This window comes from Epinephelus fuscoguttatus, linkage group LG5, assembly GCF_011397635.1.
Source record: "Epinephelus fuscoguttatus linkage group LG5, E.fuscoguttatus.final_Chr_v1".
NCBI classification, from domain to species: Eukaryota; Metazoa; Chordata; class Actinopteri; order Perciformes; family Serranidae; genus Epinephelus; species Epinephelus fuscoguttatus.
In genome coordinates this window covers 41,536,435-41,557,011 of record NC_064756.1, presented here as the reverse complement: position 1 = coordinate 41,557,011, position 20,577 = coordinate 41,536,435, and the positions used below count along the sequence as shown (strand labels likewise).

General features: G+C 42.1%; 1 protein-coding gene across 9 annotated transcripts in view; it reads right to left on the bottom strand.

Moving 5' to 3' along the window:
• The window catches only part of LOC125889095 (RNA-binding protein Musashi homolog 2-like), a 482,288-nt gene that overhangs the window by 155,135 nt on the left and 306,576 nt on the right, over positions 1-20,577 (bottom strand). The window lies entirely within an intron of this gene.

The window sequence follows — 20,577 nt, the reverse complement described above, 5'->3', positions numbered from 1 at the left end:
GAAGCTCCGTTTACTTGGCTAATCAGTCTGAACAGGTCGATTCCATCTCCAGTTCACCATGTTTGTTTTGCACAATGCACAATACGCCACTACAAACTCTAGTCTTCTCATGTCAGACATGGAAAATATATTTGTATCATTATTTACTAACTTATTTTGATGTCGGCTGTCAATTTCCACCTGTCCCCTCAATGGTAAAATGCAATTTCCAATCTGAGGTGTGTAATAGGTGCTGGTAGCAATTATCACAGTGTTGGAATGGCATCTCACACTTATTAAGATTTGTAAGGCACATGTATTATTGTACACCCACACACCCACACACACACACACACAGCTATTTGCAGCCTCTCGCAAAACAAAACGGGCAGAATGAAAGCAAGTGTCCTAATGCCAGACCCCATCAGAGTCACTGCACAAATAAAATTAAAATGCTGAATTAATGGGGTCTTGGCTGACCTTAACGTGCAAGCAAACCCACCAACACACAAATATACTGCCAGTCCTGTAATGTATTTCAAAAGGAACTATATGAGCAAATTTCTTTCTCCAAGTCATTTTACAAGATTTTACATTACTAAGGCTTGTGTGTTGTGCAGCTCTGTGGTCACAATGTTTCATCCTTCACTGGAGGGAAGTGTTAACATACACAAATGAACGGAATCAGAGAATATCAGGCCGTCCAGTGGAGTAGTTTAATTGACAGCTTCACACCAGCCTAAACCAACCAGGTCACATTGGAAAATTATATAATAACAATAATAATAATAGTAATAATAATAATGACACTAATGGATTTACATTAGAGTTATACAGATGCTAAACAGGCTCCTTGGTGTCAATATATTGATGCTGGGAACACTCCATACTAATATAAATTACTAACTCCTATTTTTTACCATCACAACTCATAACTAACAGTTTTGAGGTGAGACATGTACTTTGAATGTAAATAAGATGCCAGAGTGCAGACAGCATCAAAATAGAACCTGTTTAACCAAAAAGTTCCAGGGTAGAATTGCACTAAACACACTTCATATCAGGTCAAGGGAAAAGTACTTACTGTTGTAGGGATGAATAACATTATGTGTATTAAGTGTTATCATGTCCACCTAATCAGAAATTGGGAATGTATTAAGAGAAATACTGGATTTCTCTGTAACGCTATTTTTTTTAGCACATAAGCTAATGTTAGCCCCGATAGCAAAACGAAGGAAATCATTCAAGTGTCCTTTGTAAGATTGGCATTAATCAACCACAAAGCTGGCCACCCCACCTTTAGCAGTCCTGACAAATCATCCATCCACTGGTTCAGAGCATACGGGTCAGCCAGTGTGGTCCCGTTGGTCAGCGTTTACTTTTTCAAGTACCACTCACCCTCCCTCCTTCTTCCATTGTCTAAAACAAGCCAAAAGAACTGGCAAGCTAGCACTGTTTAATGTCTGGAGAGAATGGTTTTGCTTCCAGCTAGGCCCCGCCCACCAAAAAACATCAAAGTTTCTGTATCATGTGAGCATTAAAACACTGAGGGCCTAATGCTGCATTCTATTAGTAGCCGGAACCGGGATTGATACGGTTTCCGGTCCAGAAAAGTACAAAAGAACACCCGTTCTACCCGGAGGTCTCGTCATCAAACTTGGGCAAGGTCCAGGTAGACCAAGTCGGTAGAATTGATGTCACAACGAAGATGGCTGCGCACATTGTGAATGGTAAACAAAGTTATTAGTCCTCAATTTGTCCTCGTATATGCTGTTTATTAAGCGTTTGTGTTGTAAAAATCATACAAGTACTTTGCAATGGCATTTCTATTTCCACTGTTGATTTGTGTTGGAAAAAAAGTCTGTGCAAGCCCGTTGTAGCCTAAAGTCGTTTGAACCAGCAAAGTCTATGGCTATGGCTATTCTGTTCTCCGGTGCTCAGCAACCATGCAAATAAAAAGAAACTTAGGGCACGCCGCCATGTTTTCTGGAGTGTTGCAATGAAACGCTTTCAGATCAGACGTGTCATACAGTCATAAAAATCCGACAAGGAATGGCAGGCCTGGATTGCCAAATGAATGCGGCATAATTCACAAAGAATGAACTGCGGCCGCTGATAGCACCTTGAATCGCATTTCACTTGCACCCACAGTTTACTCCGTCTTAACGTCCTATTCACAAAGGATATTGCGCTAATGATATACCAGCGTGAACACGCCCACAAAGTTTGGCAGCTGAGTGCAGTTTGCCTCTGATTTGCCCCTGATTGCAATTAGCCACATGGCATGGCATGGTAAGTGTTTGGCAAAGTACTGAATACTGTATACCCTCATGTAGTGATGTCTGCTGGTGAGTCAGTCTAACAGTGTCGGATGGGTTGAGGCTGTGGATTTGACCAAGTTGGACCACTTTATCACTATTCCCTCTCACTTGTAGCTGTTTTTTCCTTATCTTTTGAATTTAATATGAATTATGGAACCGCTTTTGTTCACGTTTGTTTCCCCCGTTTCGTAAAATAAATTATTGAAAGTTGCTTTTGAAGCGCGTGACAGAAGTGCGTTTTGAGAACGACCGCAGACTGCCACCTGTTCAACGCATCAGTATCTTCGGATGCCATTAAAGTAATTATGATTATAATAATAATGTCAAAATATTATTATTATTATAATAATAATTTGACATTATAATAATAATAATAATGATTATAATAATAATGTTAAAATATTATTTACAAACTGATTTAACATACAATCACTGCTGCCACGATCACTGGAAAGTCTGGGCGAGAGGCTTCCACAGAGGAGCGTCCAGTTTGCACCAGCTTTCTAAGGACGTTATTTACTTCACTCAAACTGTGTGTGGCTATTAGCGCTGGTGTTAATGAATTAGACATTGTTTATCAATGAGGCTCATTTGCATAGAAAGGGGCAATTTTTGCACCAAAAATATGCATATTACCTCATTTAAATACGTGCAAATAACACCGGAGCACCGAGACACAATCTGCTTGGCAGCGTAGTTAGTGGAGCATTTCACCCTCTGCGCGTGCTCTGTATCTGTTTGCTCCATTTTTACCGGTTTAGCGGCCACAAAGGCCATGCAATCCTTTTGTGAATTCGGCCCTCAGGAAATGCACAGACCAATTGCCATCCAGCCAATCAAATCTCTGCATTCCAGGCAGTTAACATTGTGACTCTGTATACAGTCAGATGAGAGACAGAGGAGAGTGTCAAGCAGAAAGATGATAGAAAGATAGAAATATAGAAAAAGAAAGAAAGCGTTACAGGGAGAGAAGATGGAGAGGAAGAGGCGAATGAGCGAGAGACAGAGAAACAGAGGGAGCTTTCCCAGGTCTGAGGAAGGTAGCCCTATACATCTTGACCATGTTTGGCTACACATACAGCTGTGAGGCAGCTTTCTCAAGCTTGAGCTCAGTTCTCTCACTGAACAACAAAAAGTGGGGAGAGTGGGGAAAGAGTAGTGTTGGGTGTAACACATTACAAAGTAACGCATTACCGCCAAAAATGGCTTTTTTCAGTAATGAGTAGTGTAAGGCACTACTGTCCCTAAATTCAGTAATCACATTACAGTTCCTAATCAAACACTTACGTCGTTACTTGCATTACATAAATTCATCATTAGATCTTCCCCTTACTTAAGAGTTAAGACAGGCTTCAGGCTGTTGCCAACGGGTCATCCTCCGTGTCCAGCCGGTCAGTGGCTAACACAGACGCAGGGACGAGCCAGAGGATGGGAGAATTTCTGCCGCAAACAAGCACCGAGACCCGGGGAGACATGGGAGCAACTTCATGTGTTTACAGCAGATAGCAGGAGCGAGGATAGCCTTGGACCAAGACGTTCATTGCATGACCCCGTTTTTCGTGTGGGGGTTCCCGGTCTAGACCGATTCACATCTCCATAAACTTTCAAATCAAACATGTAATGCACTCACCTCATAGGCACAGATGTTAGGAAGGTGTACGGGGGTTGCCGTGCGTTTGTATATCCGTTATTGTTCAATAAACATGCATTTTATCTCGGGATGTCTTGAAATTTTCTTCACCCGTTCTTCGTCCTGCAATGAATGAGCAGCTTTCTACTGCGCCACAGCGCCACTATAGCGGCTGGGAGGTGCACTACCAATGTGCAATACACCTCCCAACCGCTATAGTGGCGCTGTGGCGCCACTTCACCACCGACCGAGCGGATAACATTCAGGCAGAACAGATCATTATGCTCAGACGGAACAAGTGCCGAATTACTACCCCGACCACAGGACTCTTGTGGGGGTATGAGCTACAAACTCCCGCTGATTAGCTGAACATGTATCGATCTTTTTTATGAAGTAAAGATCGTGGGGAACTGCCCATTGGTTCGACATCCCATTGTTCCGACCATATTAAACTCATTGTTCCGAAGTCCGTTCCGAAATCATCATGATGCCCTGTGGTTAAGGTCTGGTTAGGTCTAGGCACAAAAACCACTTGGTTAGGGTCAGGAAAAGATCATGGTGTGGGTTAAAATGAAAAAGAAAGTGGCAAACACATAAGCCGTGAGCCTGCTCCGCCTCAAGCCGGTCGCGGCGCACCATACGCCCGCCGCGAGCCGTTCACCACCGCGGACAGTCGGACTAATGGGATGTCGAACCAATGACATGGACCCAAGATCGTGTAGTCCCCAGATGTCGAAATGAGATGAAACGATAACTGCGTTCACCTTATGGCCTATAAGCACACACAAAAAATACAGCGGTCACCAAACAAACAGAAGATTCATTTGTGGGGTTATGAATGAAGCGGGAACGACCGAAGGCCTAAGAGGCTTTGATCCGGCTGTCCTTACGGATATTTTTATTATCATCATTTAACATGTAGAAAGAACGTGTAATCTATTGAGTCGATTTACATAGATAATTCACAATCATGAATCTAATCTGGATCTTAAACCTGCTAATTGCCAACTAATTTAACTAAATGTGTTATATTTTTTTTAATATTTTGTCATGTTTAGATTACGTGTTTCAAAGGCATCTGCATATTGTAAACATAACAGAGCGCAATACGAATTAAAATTGTAATTTCCAATAGTGACAAGCAATATTTATGTGCTTTACTAAATTTACACAAGCACTACGAGTGGTCAGGAGCAGGAGTAGATTTTGTTAGTAGCTACGAAAAGATCGGAGCTACTAAAATATTGATGAATGCGGACATGCATGTAAATTTGTTCTGATGGAATTTGTGTGTAAACTGTTCGCAGACAGAAATTTATGTGTATTTTGGCCTTCATCAATATGTTAGTAGCCCTGATCTTTATGTGGGTACTAACAAAATCTACACCTGCTTCAGACTGTTTGCTCTATGTTCGCAGGTCGACAGGATGCACCTATCCATAGTAGTTATCACCTCCATATATGGTGGTCACTGGTTATTCATGGGCGGGATGTATGCGAACTGCTGATTAGCAGGAGCGCACTGTCAATATATGACTGATTGGCATTCATGAACATGCACATGTGCCTATGATCAAATCTGAGTTTTCCACAGCATTCATGAATCTGGTGTAGGTTTTTAGTACCAAGGTTTTTTATGTGCAAATACTCACAGATTTAACATTTTATGAATGAGACCCATTGTTTCACTGCATGCTGGGAAACTCCACTCATTTAGCCCCATCACACCACAATAAGTGCACAATGATAGTGTTGTTTGTTGGCTGTATACTAATTAGGCAAAACTGGCATTCTAAATTTTAGTGAAATTAACTCACAACTCAAAAATTGTTGATTGACATAAAAAAAAAAAAATATGTCAACCTCACAAGGGATGAGTTTTTGTGTCAAGTGAACATAAAGTTTTAATGTCATTTTGACAATGTGGGGCATTTGCGCAGACTTAACATTAAAATTGTGTATCGTGGATGGATTGGGGTTTACAGTGAAGAACTGGAAAGAGACAAAATGGATGGGCCTGTCACAGTAGCAGTATGATGTGTGTTAGCTAACAGAGGCATCATATCATCTTTGGGTTTCCTTCCTTTAACTCCCGCCAAAAAAACAGCATGAAGCTCAGAGTCATCCACAGCAGCAGGAAGCAACATATTCTAACCATATTAACAATGTGTTGGCACATTGATTCGTCTGGCAATAAAAAGAAAAGCACAGACAATAACAGTTGCATTTCTCCTCTGAAAAAACAAAACAAAACAAACAAATAAAAAAACTCTATCAAACAAAGCCTACAGAGAGTCCAATATGTAAGCATGGCTACAACAGCTGCTGTTCTACACTATGTGTTAGTAAATATTCTGGGGATCTGTTACTGCCGACTGTGCAGCTAATAAAAGCCAGGGAAAAATGAGAAAATACAGTCGCTCGAAGTTTATGAGAAACACTGGCTGCACATTTGTTTGTTTCTCTCCATTAGAGTGTTTTCATTCATTTTATTTTCTTTCTCTCTGTGCTTTCACTGTTCCATCTCCTACTGCACCCCTGTTCAATTTACTCCCAAGTGTGAGAAGTCATTTACATACAGGCGCACACTGTGACAGCACTGTCACAAATGGCATCCAATTTCTACACTCCATCAATGTGGGAGAGTCAATGGGAGCTGGCTGGTGTTTGCGTGCGTGTGTGTCCATTTGCCTCAGCAGTGGACTGGACAGTGGACTAGTGAGACAACAAGGTCCAGTGTTGATCATGCTTTAAATCATGCTAAAATCATTTTTAAAACCCAGCCAGGGGCACAAAACAACAGGTACTCTCAAGACAAAGCACATGTTGAGATTTGCAATATTTTAATATTATGCAATTTGTTGAAAGCATTTTTTTTTCGAACGTAAATTTGTATGTGATATATAATCCCTGGTGGTCTCCCGCCAGTTGGACATGCCCAGAAAACCTCTTACGGGAGGCAACGGCATCGCTCTGGCTTTTGAGTATGCCTGCTGCGCATCTACACTGAAAACAATGAATTTGAGGGCGCACTCGCTCTCAGTGCGAGTGGAAAGAACCAATCAGATGCCTTCATGTCTCGTCCTTATATATGCTCTGGTCCTGCCCACGCCCCCCTCTGTCCCTCCCTCCTCCCTGAGTGCACTCATCACGTGTCACCGTTGCCGGAAATATTCAGCATACTCCTCAGCAGAAATACGGAGTTAGCAGGAGAATAAGCTTGCTGAACAATGGCAGAGAAAACGCAGCCAAAAGTACCACTTCCAGCGTTACTTGTAACGGCTCGCCCCGCTAAACAGGCTAAGAAAAGAAAGTCAGAGGCAGAAAAGGCTGTGACGAAAAAGGCTTTGGATAAAGCAAGAGGACAAACCATAGTCAACATCGGTGCAGCTTTTTAACGGTGGAGACAACTGAGGGAGCTGATGGGCCTGAAATGTGATGCAGAGATTGCTGTCTTTCTGTTAGACAGGTAAGTATTTGTTTTGCTTTGGGGGGATTTGTTATTTTCATGAAATATGTAACGTTAGCCAACTTAGCTACTTTTGTAGCTCGTATTAGTCCAATGCTAACATTAGCTTCTCTGTCGGTGTACTGCAGGGTGCGCGTTCAAGTTTGTGGGGGTGTGGCTTTGGACAGAGCACTGACAGGAGGGGGAGGAGGGTGGTGGAGCTTAGAGGAAGTGCCACTTTCAAATCTTGCTAGCTCTCCAACATTACAAACTATAGCTTTAACTGAAGTATGTTAACTCACCTCTTCAGGTGGTACCATCCATAAAATGCCATTGAAATCTTAGCTATCCTTAAATCTGGCTTTAATATGTTTTTTTTTTTTTTTTTTTTCCATTTCAGTCTATTGCCTACTATCTATTTCTAAGTTGGTTCTTGGAATGAAAACAGTTAACCTTTAATTAGTTACTTATGTTGGTCTATAGGTGAATTTTGCTACTGTTCAGTCAACTTCACTGCACACTGGCTGGGTCAAGTGAGAGCTAGCTAGTAGTACCGCTATTTCAGTGATTACCAGTAGTTACGCCATCCTGATCTAGCAACTTTGCTGTAGAAACACTGTGTCCCCCCTTAAAAACAATGTTTCTACAGCAATGTTGTTGGCTCGCGATGGCATAACTACTGGTAATCACCAAATTAGCGGTGCCACTTTCCTCCTTGTGTGAGAAATGCACACACAACACATTCAGAAATGAATAAAAACCCCAGAAGTCCCTCATCACCTTGGAAGGATTTATGGAAGACCTGGCTAGATACAACACTGACACATCAATAAATAGACTGGCACACATCAGTGGAAGCTTGTGCCCTTATTTACACATCCTCTTAATCAAAAGCAAGAAAAAGGAGGAGAGGGGAGGAGGAGGCAGGAGAAAAGACAGTTAAGCTCTTTAGAAGCAGGATCCCTTGTAAAGTAAATGAGAGTGGACAGAGGAATCGATTGAGGCAGCAAGCCATCTCACTACATTGTAATGAGCAGAGTGAAATACGTTTAGCAGACTGACGGGCTGGGAGAGAAACACACAAGGTGAATGTGGAGGAGGAGGAAGAGGAGGACAGGAAAAAGTCTGTTCTGATGAAGTGGCTCAGACTCGTTAGAATGAAAAGAGGCAGTGAAGGGATTTAACAGAGTCGATGTCTGCTGCATGTCTGCATTACTGGAGAGAACTCAGTGCAGACTCTCACTGCTCAGACTGAGACTGCATGTTAACAAAGTGGGTCTAGTATACCTCAGGTCTGCGTCCTCTGCACTTTTACACCCAAATGAGTAGATACAAAAGAAAAAAAAAATATACCTTTGTGAGGCTGGAGCTTCTGTGTTACTCTGAAGGGCACAGATGTTTAATGTAGAGGATTTGATATGCCAGCCTAGTCGCCAGAAGAAAATGTTGGCATTGTTGGCCATCTTCCTGATGTACTCCTGGATTTTGGTTGTTTTATCCTGGACAGTGGCTCTGATGCCAACCAGTCACAGCCCCCCTCATTACGCCTAGTGTACAGTCTCAGGGTGCTGGACTTGGGATGAAACCCTCCATGCATTGTGAGAGGCTTCCTTGTCTTGATATCAGTGGCCTCTATCTCCTCCTTTGGCCAGCTTATTGTACCAGCGAGGTATCTGGTGACTGGCACGGCGTACGTGTTGATGGCTCGGACCTTGTTCTAACCATTTAGTCAACTTTTCAGGACGTGCCTCACTCTGTGTAGGTATTTGGCTTTGGCTGACTTTCATGTGGCCTCCTCATGGTTCCCATTTGCCTGCGGGACTCCAAGTTTTTTTGTAGCTGTCCTAAACATCTGCAGTGCTGCCCTTTGGTAGTTCAACTCCCTCGGTTCTGATCGTTTTCCTTCCCTTGGACACCTTCAGATCACACTTAGTTCAAATGACATTCTGATGTCATTGCTGTAGACCCTGGTGAGGTGGATCAGTGAGTCGATATCTCACTCACTCCTGGCGTATAGCTTGATGTCATCCATATAGAGGAGGTGACGGATGGTTGCTCCACAGTGGAACTGGTATCTGTAGTCACTCATTATGATGAGTTGGCTGAGGAGGTTCAGGCCTATGCAGAACAGTAGTGGGGACAGTGCCTCACCTTGGTATATGCCGCACTTGATGGTACCTTTTGAATTTTGCTTTGTCTGCCATTGTAATGGTAATTGGCTCTTGTTCTGGAAGATTGCTGCAATCTGCTTTTTGATCCACTAGCCACTTAGCATTGGTGTTATCAAAATCAGAATCAGAAATACTTTATTGATTCCCGAGGGGAAATTATTTGTGTTACAGGTGCTCATTGCAAGAGAGGAAAGATGTGTGAAAATATAAGAAATTTAACAAGAGTATTTACTTATTTATATATATATACATATATAGATATTGTAACCAAGATTATTTACACAAACAGAATATATACAGACAGGGTGAAATGGGGTTATTGCACAAGTTACACTGGATTATTGCAGTGTGTGAAAAAGTCTCAGGGCCACTCAGAAGGAGGAGTTGTACAGTTTGATGGCCACAGGCAGGAATGATTTCCTGTGGCGCTCAGTGCTACATTTAGGTGGTATGAGTCTCCCACTGAAAGCACTCTTGTGCCTGACCAGCACATGGTGGAGAGCGGGTGTGAGACATTTTCCAAGATAGTTCATAGCTTAGACAACATCCTCCTCTCTGACACCACCATCAGAGAGTCACACTCCGTTCCCACAATGCCCTTGCGGATCAGTTTGTTGAGTCTGTTAGTGTCCGCCACCCTCAGCCTGCTGCCCCAGCACACAACAGCATAGAGGATAGCACTGGCCACCACAGACTCATAGAAAATCCTGAGCATAGTCCGGCAGATGTTGAAGGACCTCAGTCACCTCAGAAAATAGAGACGGCTCTGGCCCTTCCTGTAGAGAGCGTTAGTGTTCTTAGGCCAGTCCAGTTTATTGTCAATGTGTACCCCAAGGTACTTATAGTCCTCTACAATGTCCACACTGACCCCCTGGATGGAAACAGGGGTCACCAGTGTCTTGGTCCTCCTCAGATCCACAGCCAGTTCCTTTGTTTTTGCCACGTTGAGCTGCAGATGGTTCTGCTCACACCATGTGACAAAGTTATCCACAACAGCCCTGTACTCATCCTCATCACCCTTGGTGATATATCCAACTATAGCAGAGTCATCAGAAGACTTCTGAAGATGGCAGGTCTCAGTGCGATAGCTGAAGTCCGTGGTGTAGAGGGTGAAGAGGAAGGGAGAGAGGACAGTCCCCTGCAGGGCCCCGGTATTGCTGACCACTCTGTCTGACACACAGCATTGCAAGCACACATACTGTGGTCTGCCAGTCAAGTAGTCTACAATCCAGGACACCAGGGGGGCATCCACCTGCATTGCTGTCAGCTTGTCACCCAGGAGAGCTGGACGGATGGTGTTGAACGCACTAGAAAAGTCAAAAAACATGACCCTCACAGTGCTCGCCGGCTTGTCCAGGTGGGCGTAGAAGCGGTTGAGCAGGTAGATGATGGCGTCCTCAACTCCAAGTCGGGGCTGATAGGCGAACTGGAGGGGGTCCAAAAGTGGCTTGACCATGGGCCGGAGCTGCTCCGAGATGAGTCTCTCCAGGGTCTTCATGATGTGGGAGGTCAATGCCACAGGTCTGTAGTCCTTGGAGCCACTGGGACACAACGTCTTTGGCACAAGAACGAGGCAGGATGTCTTCCACAGCAAGGGGACCCTCTGGAGACTCAGGCTCATGTTGTGAGTCCGTGATGCATTCTGTGAGCCCATCAATGTCCTCCCCATGTGGCTCACAGAGTGCCTGCCAATCTGTCACCCCAAAACAGCCCTGCAGTGTCTCATAAGCCTCCTCTGACCATCTCTTCACTGTCCTCATGCAGCTGTATGCATCCTTGGCGTTTGCATACAGCAAGTCCAGTGTTCTCTCCTCTGGTAGGACAACTCACATACTGTGTAAATGTGGGCAAAGTTCTTTCCATCGTGACATGGTTGAAGTCACCCGAGATAGCTATGAAGGTACTTGGATGTTTAGTCTGCAGGCGGGCTATGGTGTTTCCAGCTTATTCACTGTTCTCAATCTCAGCCCCTGCTGTAAGGGAATCTGTCTCATAAGAACTTGGGGCTTGGTACCTAGTGTGGCGATGATGATGACATTCCCACTTTGACCTGTTGTCCTGGCTCCCCCTTGCCATAGTGTAGCAGTAGGTCACTAGGCCAGAGACCAATCAGGGGAGACAGGAACTGGAGGAGGGGCTGATTGGCAGCAGGTGAGACTGCAGGCTTCACTCTCCTCAGATCCTTTGTGTGCTCTCCATGTGGCTGTGACTGTTTGATTCCCTGTGGCTCCGGTAAGCTGGACTTTTGGGGTTTTTAGCATTGTTTTATAATCATATTAGCATTTCAATTGTTAGAGTACTGTAGTATTTGTATTTTAATGATTTTAATACTGGGTCTGCCATAACCTGTTTGTAGGAAAAAAGACTAAGCTCCTGCTGGTATAGCTCTTAGGGTCACTGAGGCACGCAAACCCCCTGACCACAATAAGGTGGCAACCCCTCAGGGAGGAAAACTGAAAAATAAAATAAACAAAAAATAAAATAAAAATTAAGAAAAAATGTAATAAAAATATCCTTCATCCAGACACAACCAACATCTTAACATTTATCTTATTGGATGGCCATTAGGCATCTAGGCATATGGAATAAATTTGAACCTAATAATTACAAGAACCTCACTATAGCCAGTATTTACCAAAGCTAGTCTTATAAAATAAAGTTATCAAACTAACAGAACTAACAAACACAACAGCTATAGGCTAGAGCAGAACATTTTATACTTTTTTGTTTTGTTTTGTTTTTTTGTCATTTTTTTGTTTTTTGGGGGTTTTTGTTAGCAATTTAACAGATTTCTCTTCACTCCACTCTCCTTTGAGCTGCTGGAAGCTGCAGAAGTGAAAAGTTAATAAAAGCTTTGTAAAAATCGCTGTGATTATCAAAAAACAGCGTGCAGAACTAGAGGCTGGATGGAGCTTTACGTAGGGGTCTGGCACACACAGGGCATTTGTCCTCAGTATGTGACATGCAGCAGGCACTCATCTCTTGTGTGATTGAAGAAACGTTCACACTGACAGGTTCACACTCTGTGCTCACACTGCTATATTTACTTTAGTTTTTTGTTGTTAACTATATATTAAGTATCTCATGACACAAGACACTACAACGAGTTTAATGGAGCTTCACGTTACTGCTGCATTCTGCCTCACTGAGACTGAGAAACCTGACGCCGATGCATCTTGGCTCATTTGCATACTAAACAGTGATTGGGTGTTTACTAGGAGGAGGGTCTCTGCCAACTGCAGACAGTAACGTTAGATCACACACAGCCGGCACACAGCATGGAGTGGAGTGGAGACAGATGAGAAAACTTTTCTGTTTTGTGCCTTTTTCGGCGGATTTGATTCGAGAGGGCAAGACATTTGTTTAAGGGGGCATTGCCCCCTCTTGCCCCTGCGTAGAACCGGCCTCGTCAGTAATCATTACCTACTCATTAGTTACTCTTTTTGTGTAGCCTAAAGTAAAGTGAGACATCAAAATGAATAGGTAATGATTCCCTACTCATTACCTACTCATTTTGATATCTCACTTTACTTTAGGGTACACAAAAAAGGTAGGTAATGATTAAGTAATAGTTAGTTCCTCATTAGTTCCTCATTAACTACTGAAATTTGATCAGGAGTTACTGAAGAACTGACCATTGTCTAATAGTTAGTTCCTCATTCATTCCAAATTTGTTTCATAGTAACTACTTTAAATTTTGAGCACCTCAAACAACTGTACTGTGAACAACGGTATGATCAGTATACAGTACTTTACATGCAGCCCCCATGATAAATTCTTTAAGCTTAGCCTACCTAAAATGTGACACACTATCATATTTATTTCTAAGGTATCATCGTACAGAATAACATGGATGGTCATATTAACGTGTATGTGGTCTGAAAATAATGAATAAAACTTCTCAAGAATCCTGCTGTTTGATTTTTTTTTTTTTTTTTTGTCAAGGAACTAATTGTAAAGATGATGATGAAGTAATGAAAGACTACTCATTATGTGTCACTTTACTTTAGGACATAAAAAGGTTAACTAATGGACGGGTTATTGTGTAATGATTCTGCACTGATGAAGTAACTAGTTCACTAATTATTAAGTCGTGATTAATCCCTCTGTGAAATTTGATCATGAGTTAATGAAGAATTGACCATTAACCAATAGTTAGTTCCTCATTAGTTCCTCAGTAACTACTCCTCTGAAATTTGATCCGGGGTTACTGAAGAACTGACCATTAACTAATAGTTAGTTCATCATTAGTTTCTCATTCATTCCTCATTTGTTCCTCAGTAACTACTCTAATGTTGTGTACCTTATTGTAAAGTGTTATCTCTCGTTCCTCTGCTCTGTGAATATGAGCTGCAGGTGTGGGTGTTTGTATGTACTTTGGAATGTAACCAGTGTGAGATAATTAGAAAATAATATCAATGCTTTGTTCTCCTAAATGCTGCTCCCTCTCTTCATTTACTCTCCAGCTCGATTGACATTAACTGCTCTCTCACTCTCATTAAGCCAAGGAGGAGGGGCATTTGTGTTTGTTTGACCCATCCACCACAACAACCTTCCTCCCCACTCACACTTTTTCTCTTTATACGCTTCCTTCTTTACTCCCATCAGCGCACTGGTCACATGATTGCAGCCATCTTGATTATGTGGTTCATATACAAATTCTGTTGTGTTACTTTTCATAGGTAGACATACAAAGTGCATGAGAACAAGCAATGCAATATGAATGGCATCCAAGTGAACAACTATTAAAATTAACAACAAGGACCACAAGCCACAAACTAGATGCTTTCTTTGTCATCTTCAAGTTGGTCAACAGTCACATTTTCCTTAAATATGAACATATTATTATCAACACAACTGCTACCTCTGCAACATTTTGTTTTGATACCGCTACAACTACCTCATCATCATCATCATCATCATCATCATCATCATTCTAATATTCTGAATACATCAGAATGGGCGTAGTGAGAAATGATTAAGTAAAACCAAAGCAAATCTTTTTTACCTGCTGTTCTCACAGCCACAGTGTCCTTTCTCTAACTAACTGTGTCCATCAGAACTGCCCTCCTTCACCATTTGACAGAGAGGCTAATGGAACACCATATGAGCCTGGATTTTGTGTGCCATGTACAGTGACAGCACCTATCCTCATAATAACAAACACACACACACACACACACACACACACACACACACACACACTTACTTAGTGGTAGCGGGTTGTGGATGAGAAGCAAAAAAAACCTCCAATTTCACCCTTCTCTCTTCCCATCTCTCTCCTTTTCCTCTCCTGCAATAACACACTAATGTGATTACACTGGCATCAAAACAATTTGGCCTTTAATTACACGAGACACATCAAGGCGAAAACCATGAGAGGCTTTTCTCAAAGAAATCAATTGGCATGACCGATGAAGTAAGGAGAGGAGGGAGAGAGACAGACATGCAGAGAGACAGAGAGGTAAACAGAGAGGAAACAAAGAAAGATAGAGGTGGCTGGGAGATTGAACAAACAAGACAGACAGGGAGAGAGAGAGAGCCTTTCTAATTAGATGATGGCAGCGCTCTCAGACAGCTTTAATAGCAATCTATGTGTGACAGATGAGACACTGGAGTCTGGATGGTGTTATCTCTGAGCTTCTGTGGATCTATGCCTCTCCCTCGCCACATTCTCACTCCTGAATATCAACTGTGCGGCTGCTGATTACCAGCGCTGTATTTGGTTGTAAGCTGAGCTCTCGCAGGAGACATAAACAAATGTATATTTGATTACACTCTTCTTACCTGGAATGATTGAGCAGGGGCTTGTAATCATTTCACACTTTAAATACATCTCTCTCTGGTGTATCCAAAGCACTGCAGAGGATGTGGACGTAATCAATAAATGAATGAAAATTAGCAGCACACGTAGTAACAAAAGACAAAACCAAATATAAATGTGTATGGTCTTTCAGATGAAGAGTACATAACATCAATAGGTTCGTTCAAGATGAGCCAGGCCTGCGCAGATTCGATCACCGGTGATCGGCGCACAATGCATGCCGGTTAGTTTTGTGTTCGACTTCATCCTGACTTGCTCTGACGTATTACAAAAGTGGACGGCGATAAAACCACAACAGCGAGAAGGCGCCTGGCTCTCACCTGATCTAACAGCTGATTGGTTTAGATGTCAACTCAACAAGGTGACATTTTAGATACAGAGTCAAATGTATATTAACAGTGGACTTTTTAATTATTGAAGTATTTATCAACACAGAGACTTGTGGTCAGTGGGATGTGAGGATTCTTAAAATAACGTGTACAGATGTGAAGCCCTGACTGTATCTGACTGAGCCTTAATGAAAGCTGTTGTCTTGTATTTTTTTTTCCTCTGAAAAAATGAACCTTATAGTCAAACACAGTTATTCAGCCTGTGTAGTTGAGGGGACGGGTCAAACTGATATGATGCTGATTTACTAGTTCATGTCAAATGGAGGATAGACCATGAACATAAACTACAGATCACCTGTAAAGCATTTTAATAAATTAATCTATCATAATAAAACAACTGGAGACTGAAACTGATATATGGGTCATGCCTGTGAATATTCTCATTTATCCAGGTCATTCGTTATCTCAAGGCAATTGAATCAAATGCAACTGGACTTAGTTTTGTCTTAGAAGACGTTTCACCTCTTATCCAAGAGGCTTCATCAGTTCATGCCTGTCAGACTAGGCTGGAACTAGTCTGACAAACTGGTGTGGAACACCCAGGTATTTAACCTCTGGGGAGGTCTTCACAAGGCCAATGATGTCACTGGTTCGTTAGTGCGCCAATGGTGTGTCAACGATGGTCGTTGAAACTCCTGCTGCACCGGTGGTCGTTGGAGTCATTAGAGTCACATGAGGCCATTTGTGAACGACCATTGTAGAGGTTAAGCTGTTAAATCTCCTGGGCAAGGATGAAAGGACAGCATTATAGGTGGGGGATAGGTGGTGTCGCAGACCTCCTCCTCTATTGAGAGATGTTTTTTCCAGTTTCACATAGATGGCTTCTTTTACACCTCTTTCAAACCATTGGTCTTCCCTGTCCAAAATGTGCACAGTGCTGTCTTCGAAGGAGTGTCCTTTCTCCTTGAGGTGTAAATAGACAGTTGAGTCTTGCCCTGATGAGTTAGCCCTTCTATGTTGGGCCATGCATTTGTTTAGTGGTTGTTTTGTTTCACCAATGTACAAGTCTGGACATTCCTCACTGCACTGGACAGCATACACCAGGTTGCTCTTCTGAGTGTGTGGTGTACGGTCTTTTGGGTGTACCAGTCTTTGTCTGAGTGTGTTACTGGGTTTGAAATACACAGGGATGCGGTGTTTGTTGAAGATCCTCCTGAGTTTTTCAGATACCCCAGACACATAGGGGATGACAATGTTATTGCGCTTGCTCTTTTCTTCATTATCCACCTTGTTCTTTCTGGAACGGTCTGTTGTTTTCACAAAGGTCCAACTGGGATAACCACAAGTTTTTAGAGCCTCCCTCAGGTACCTGATATATGGGTCTGATCACTCGTTTAATGAATTGACATCATTCCAGACAGGATGTTAGTGTGTCTGTGACTTCCTGTACGGACTGAAGGCTGCTGGAAACGGTCGGGAAACTGTCCGACTTCACTGCGGCTTTTTGTCACCGCCCCCCACTGCGGCTGCCTGTTCTCGTCTACTTTCCAGGCGAGGCGCAGTTCATCTCGAACGAGACTATTGACTTCATCAGTCTGTTTAAGTGATTGTTGTTATCATTCAGATGAAAGTGTCTCTTATGTTAATGTTCCTTATGGCTTCATTTAAACATGACAGGACATTTAAGCAATGAGCTGTGTGCTCACTTAATATTTGGCACCTGGTGCATGAGAGGGAGCAGAGGGAGACAGAACAGCTGCAGGTTATTGTACAAAAAAGTAAGACTTTTCCTTTCTCTCTGTATCACTGCTTGATTTAAAAACATATTTTGCAGTTGAAGCCTTAATGAGCACGAGAGGCAACAGCGAATCAACTGAAATATTTTCACATCGGCTTCATCATTTAATGTTATTCAAAAGTAAACTCTGCTGCCAGTTTTATAATATCCAACAGTGCACAAGCATTAAATGACAGGATGTTAAGTTGGGACTATTGTTTAATTCCCATTAGTTCACAGGATGTATGTAAACAGCTTTACTTGGTATTAATTCACTCATCCAGCCAGTTGGCATGAATGAACATTAGAAACACATGGAGTGACTGTGACTGAGATTGGAAGAGGAGTTTCACTTTACTTTCAGTTTTCCCCAATTTATTAAACTCATTTTATGTATAAGAGATGATGACTGAGCAAATAAGTGTATAAAGAGCTGCATGTCTAAAAGGTAGTTAAGATTTACCTTACAATCTTTACCACTGATGTGCAACTTCAAAGATGAAGGCTTCACTTTCACCACTTTTCTATTAAGCTCCTAAAGTCACAAAGCTGTTTTGTTTTTGTTTTTTTAATTTTGTGCACACAAGTTATTATCTTGTGGGATAACGTTATTAACTAGTGCACACAAGTTAACATCATTTGTGCACAAGTTGGTTTTTTTTGGTTTTGTTTGTTTATTTTTTTGTCCATTGTTCCCATAAAATAACTTGTGGGCAGTGATCACATCTTTACTACATAATTAAAACCCATATATGAACTATTTAAAAATGTCCTACTCTGGAGACTCCTCATGGTAGGACTTGAAGCTACCTGAAGTCAACACGCAAAGAGTTGTCTTTTGTTGTTGTTGTTGTTGCAAGATGAAAAACTGTGCCTTCAGAATGATCAGAAGAAAACGTTATCCTTTGAATTTCTACATGTAAAGGCTTATTTTAAAATATTTTTATTTATTAATCCAATAGGACCATACTGATTTAAGAGTACTGCACTGTATTACAAAGATGGCAGTCCCAGAAATTGCAGCATTAGTGATTTGTTAAAATACTTGAAGCCCAGTTCAGACTAATACTATGCAATGAGATGAAACCTTTTTAAAACTTTGCAGAGAAAGGTTGCAGCGGTGTGAACTGGCCGGTCTGAGCTCAACTAAAACTGGATGATGGTGCCACCTGCAACTCAGCTGGTCAAATTGCAGGTGGCTGGTTTTAGAACATTAAGCATGTCACCTGTTTCTGCAGCTAATTGGCTTGCAGTAAAGTCCGCTGGTCAGGTCAAAAACTCAGACGGTGGGTTTGCTTGCTGCAGCAGGTGCTCTGTCCCCACCGAGCCCTTTGTTTCTGTCCTCACGGTGTGCCACTGTCAGGCTGTGGGTCACTATTGCTGCTCGCTGAAGCACACACACACACACACACACACACACACACACACACACACACACACACGTTCTCATTGACTGATTAATCAGTGCTGGGGTTTTATTTTTGAAGACAGTCCATCTGATGCTTGTTTTGTTTTTGCCATTTCAACACTATCACAAAAGCCACTGTAGTCAGTATCTCACTATCACTATCCTCATTCATATTTTAAGAAGCTACAAATTATTTTCAGCCACAAATTAAGCCTGAAAAGCTGGAAATCAGAACTGATGTACATAAAGTTGTTGCTTAGAGATGATACACCATCTCATCTAGTTGCACCGGTGAGAATTGGCAGGTTTTAAGAACATTGCAAAACCACATAATGCAAGTCGCTGCCTGTTTCATGTAGGCTTGTAGCAAATCTTTGATCTGAACTGGGCTTTGAACAAACTTTTTGGCCATGCAGCAACTGATGACATTTGTCAGTCAGAAGCAAAAGCAAAAGTGGTGCTATGTTGTTATTATAAAGAGGACACGGGAGAGCACTGTTAATTTACTATTTCCAACCAAAAGTTAATATAAGTTTCTGATAACCACATCCTCAATCACTTGGCCTAAACCTAACCATAGCCTAAGCACAGAGTTGGCAGGTCAGATAGCAGTCTTTATTTGTAAGTTCTTGAAGACACTGACAAAAGCTGTTAATCTGCTGACAGGGTTGTCAGATCAAAACTTTGACAAGCCTATTCTATTGTTTATTTTGGAGCACTGGCTTGGACTTGTTTGTTTAAAAGCTGTCAAATGGCTTGTGCTGTTGACCTAACAGAGGTAGAGGAACAGCCTCTCTGGACTTCCCTTGAACCAGTATTATCAATGGACAAGACCCACCAGACCACCGGAGGGTCAAATGTTTAGGACTCACCCCTGTATTACCCCCGACTAGACGAACACTTCTTTCAGCCATCCTTAGGCCAAAAGGAGGTAAAAAGTCACTTGGGATCCCTCAAGTTTCAGCTGCCATCTTAAAGTGTCCAGCCTTGGGGCAAAACGTGGTGATGAACGACCCACTAGTTGTCTTGAGACAATGCCTCTTTGCTTGGCCACTTCCTGACCATATGCATTGCCCTGGGGAAATCACGCCCTCCCCTCTCTTACCAAATGTTTCTGTGTGACAGAATTGAAATGTCTGCTGGAAGTGAAATTATACATTTTATCCATATTATGTGTTTGGAGCTGTAAAATATAGTTGGATTTGTTAATCAACCTTAATAATGTAGGCTAAAGTGTGTGTATTTGAAGCAGTTTATACTTTGCTGATACACGTGGTATAATAATTGTATTTATTTTAACTGGATGTTAAGAACCAATTTTTGACCATAATTAGAAGAGTATGTGCCTATTGCGCGTAACATGTCAAAGTATATGTCAAAGATATATATATATATATATGTGTATATATATACACATATATATATATATATGTGGTATAATAAGAAGCATTAAAGGTAGGATCTGGAGGATTTTCAAACAAAACAAAATATACACATATACAAATGAAATCCTGCTTAATCATCACCTATGGGCTTCTACTCATATGTGGTGGTGACTCTGTTTGCAGAGCTCCTGCCCTTTAACTGTATTTTGATGTTTTTGTGAGCTCAGACCGCTTCTGGGCGGAGATTTCCCCAGCCAACGAGAGAGCGCAGGTGCCACGCCCGAGCGTGTCAAGGCGTGCACCAG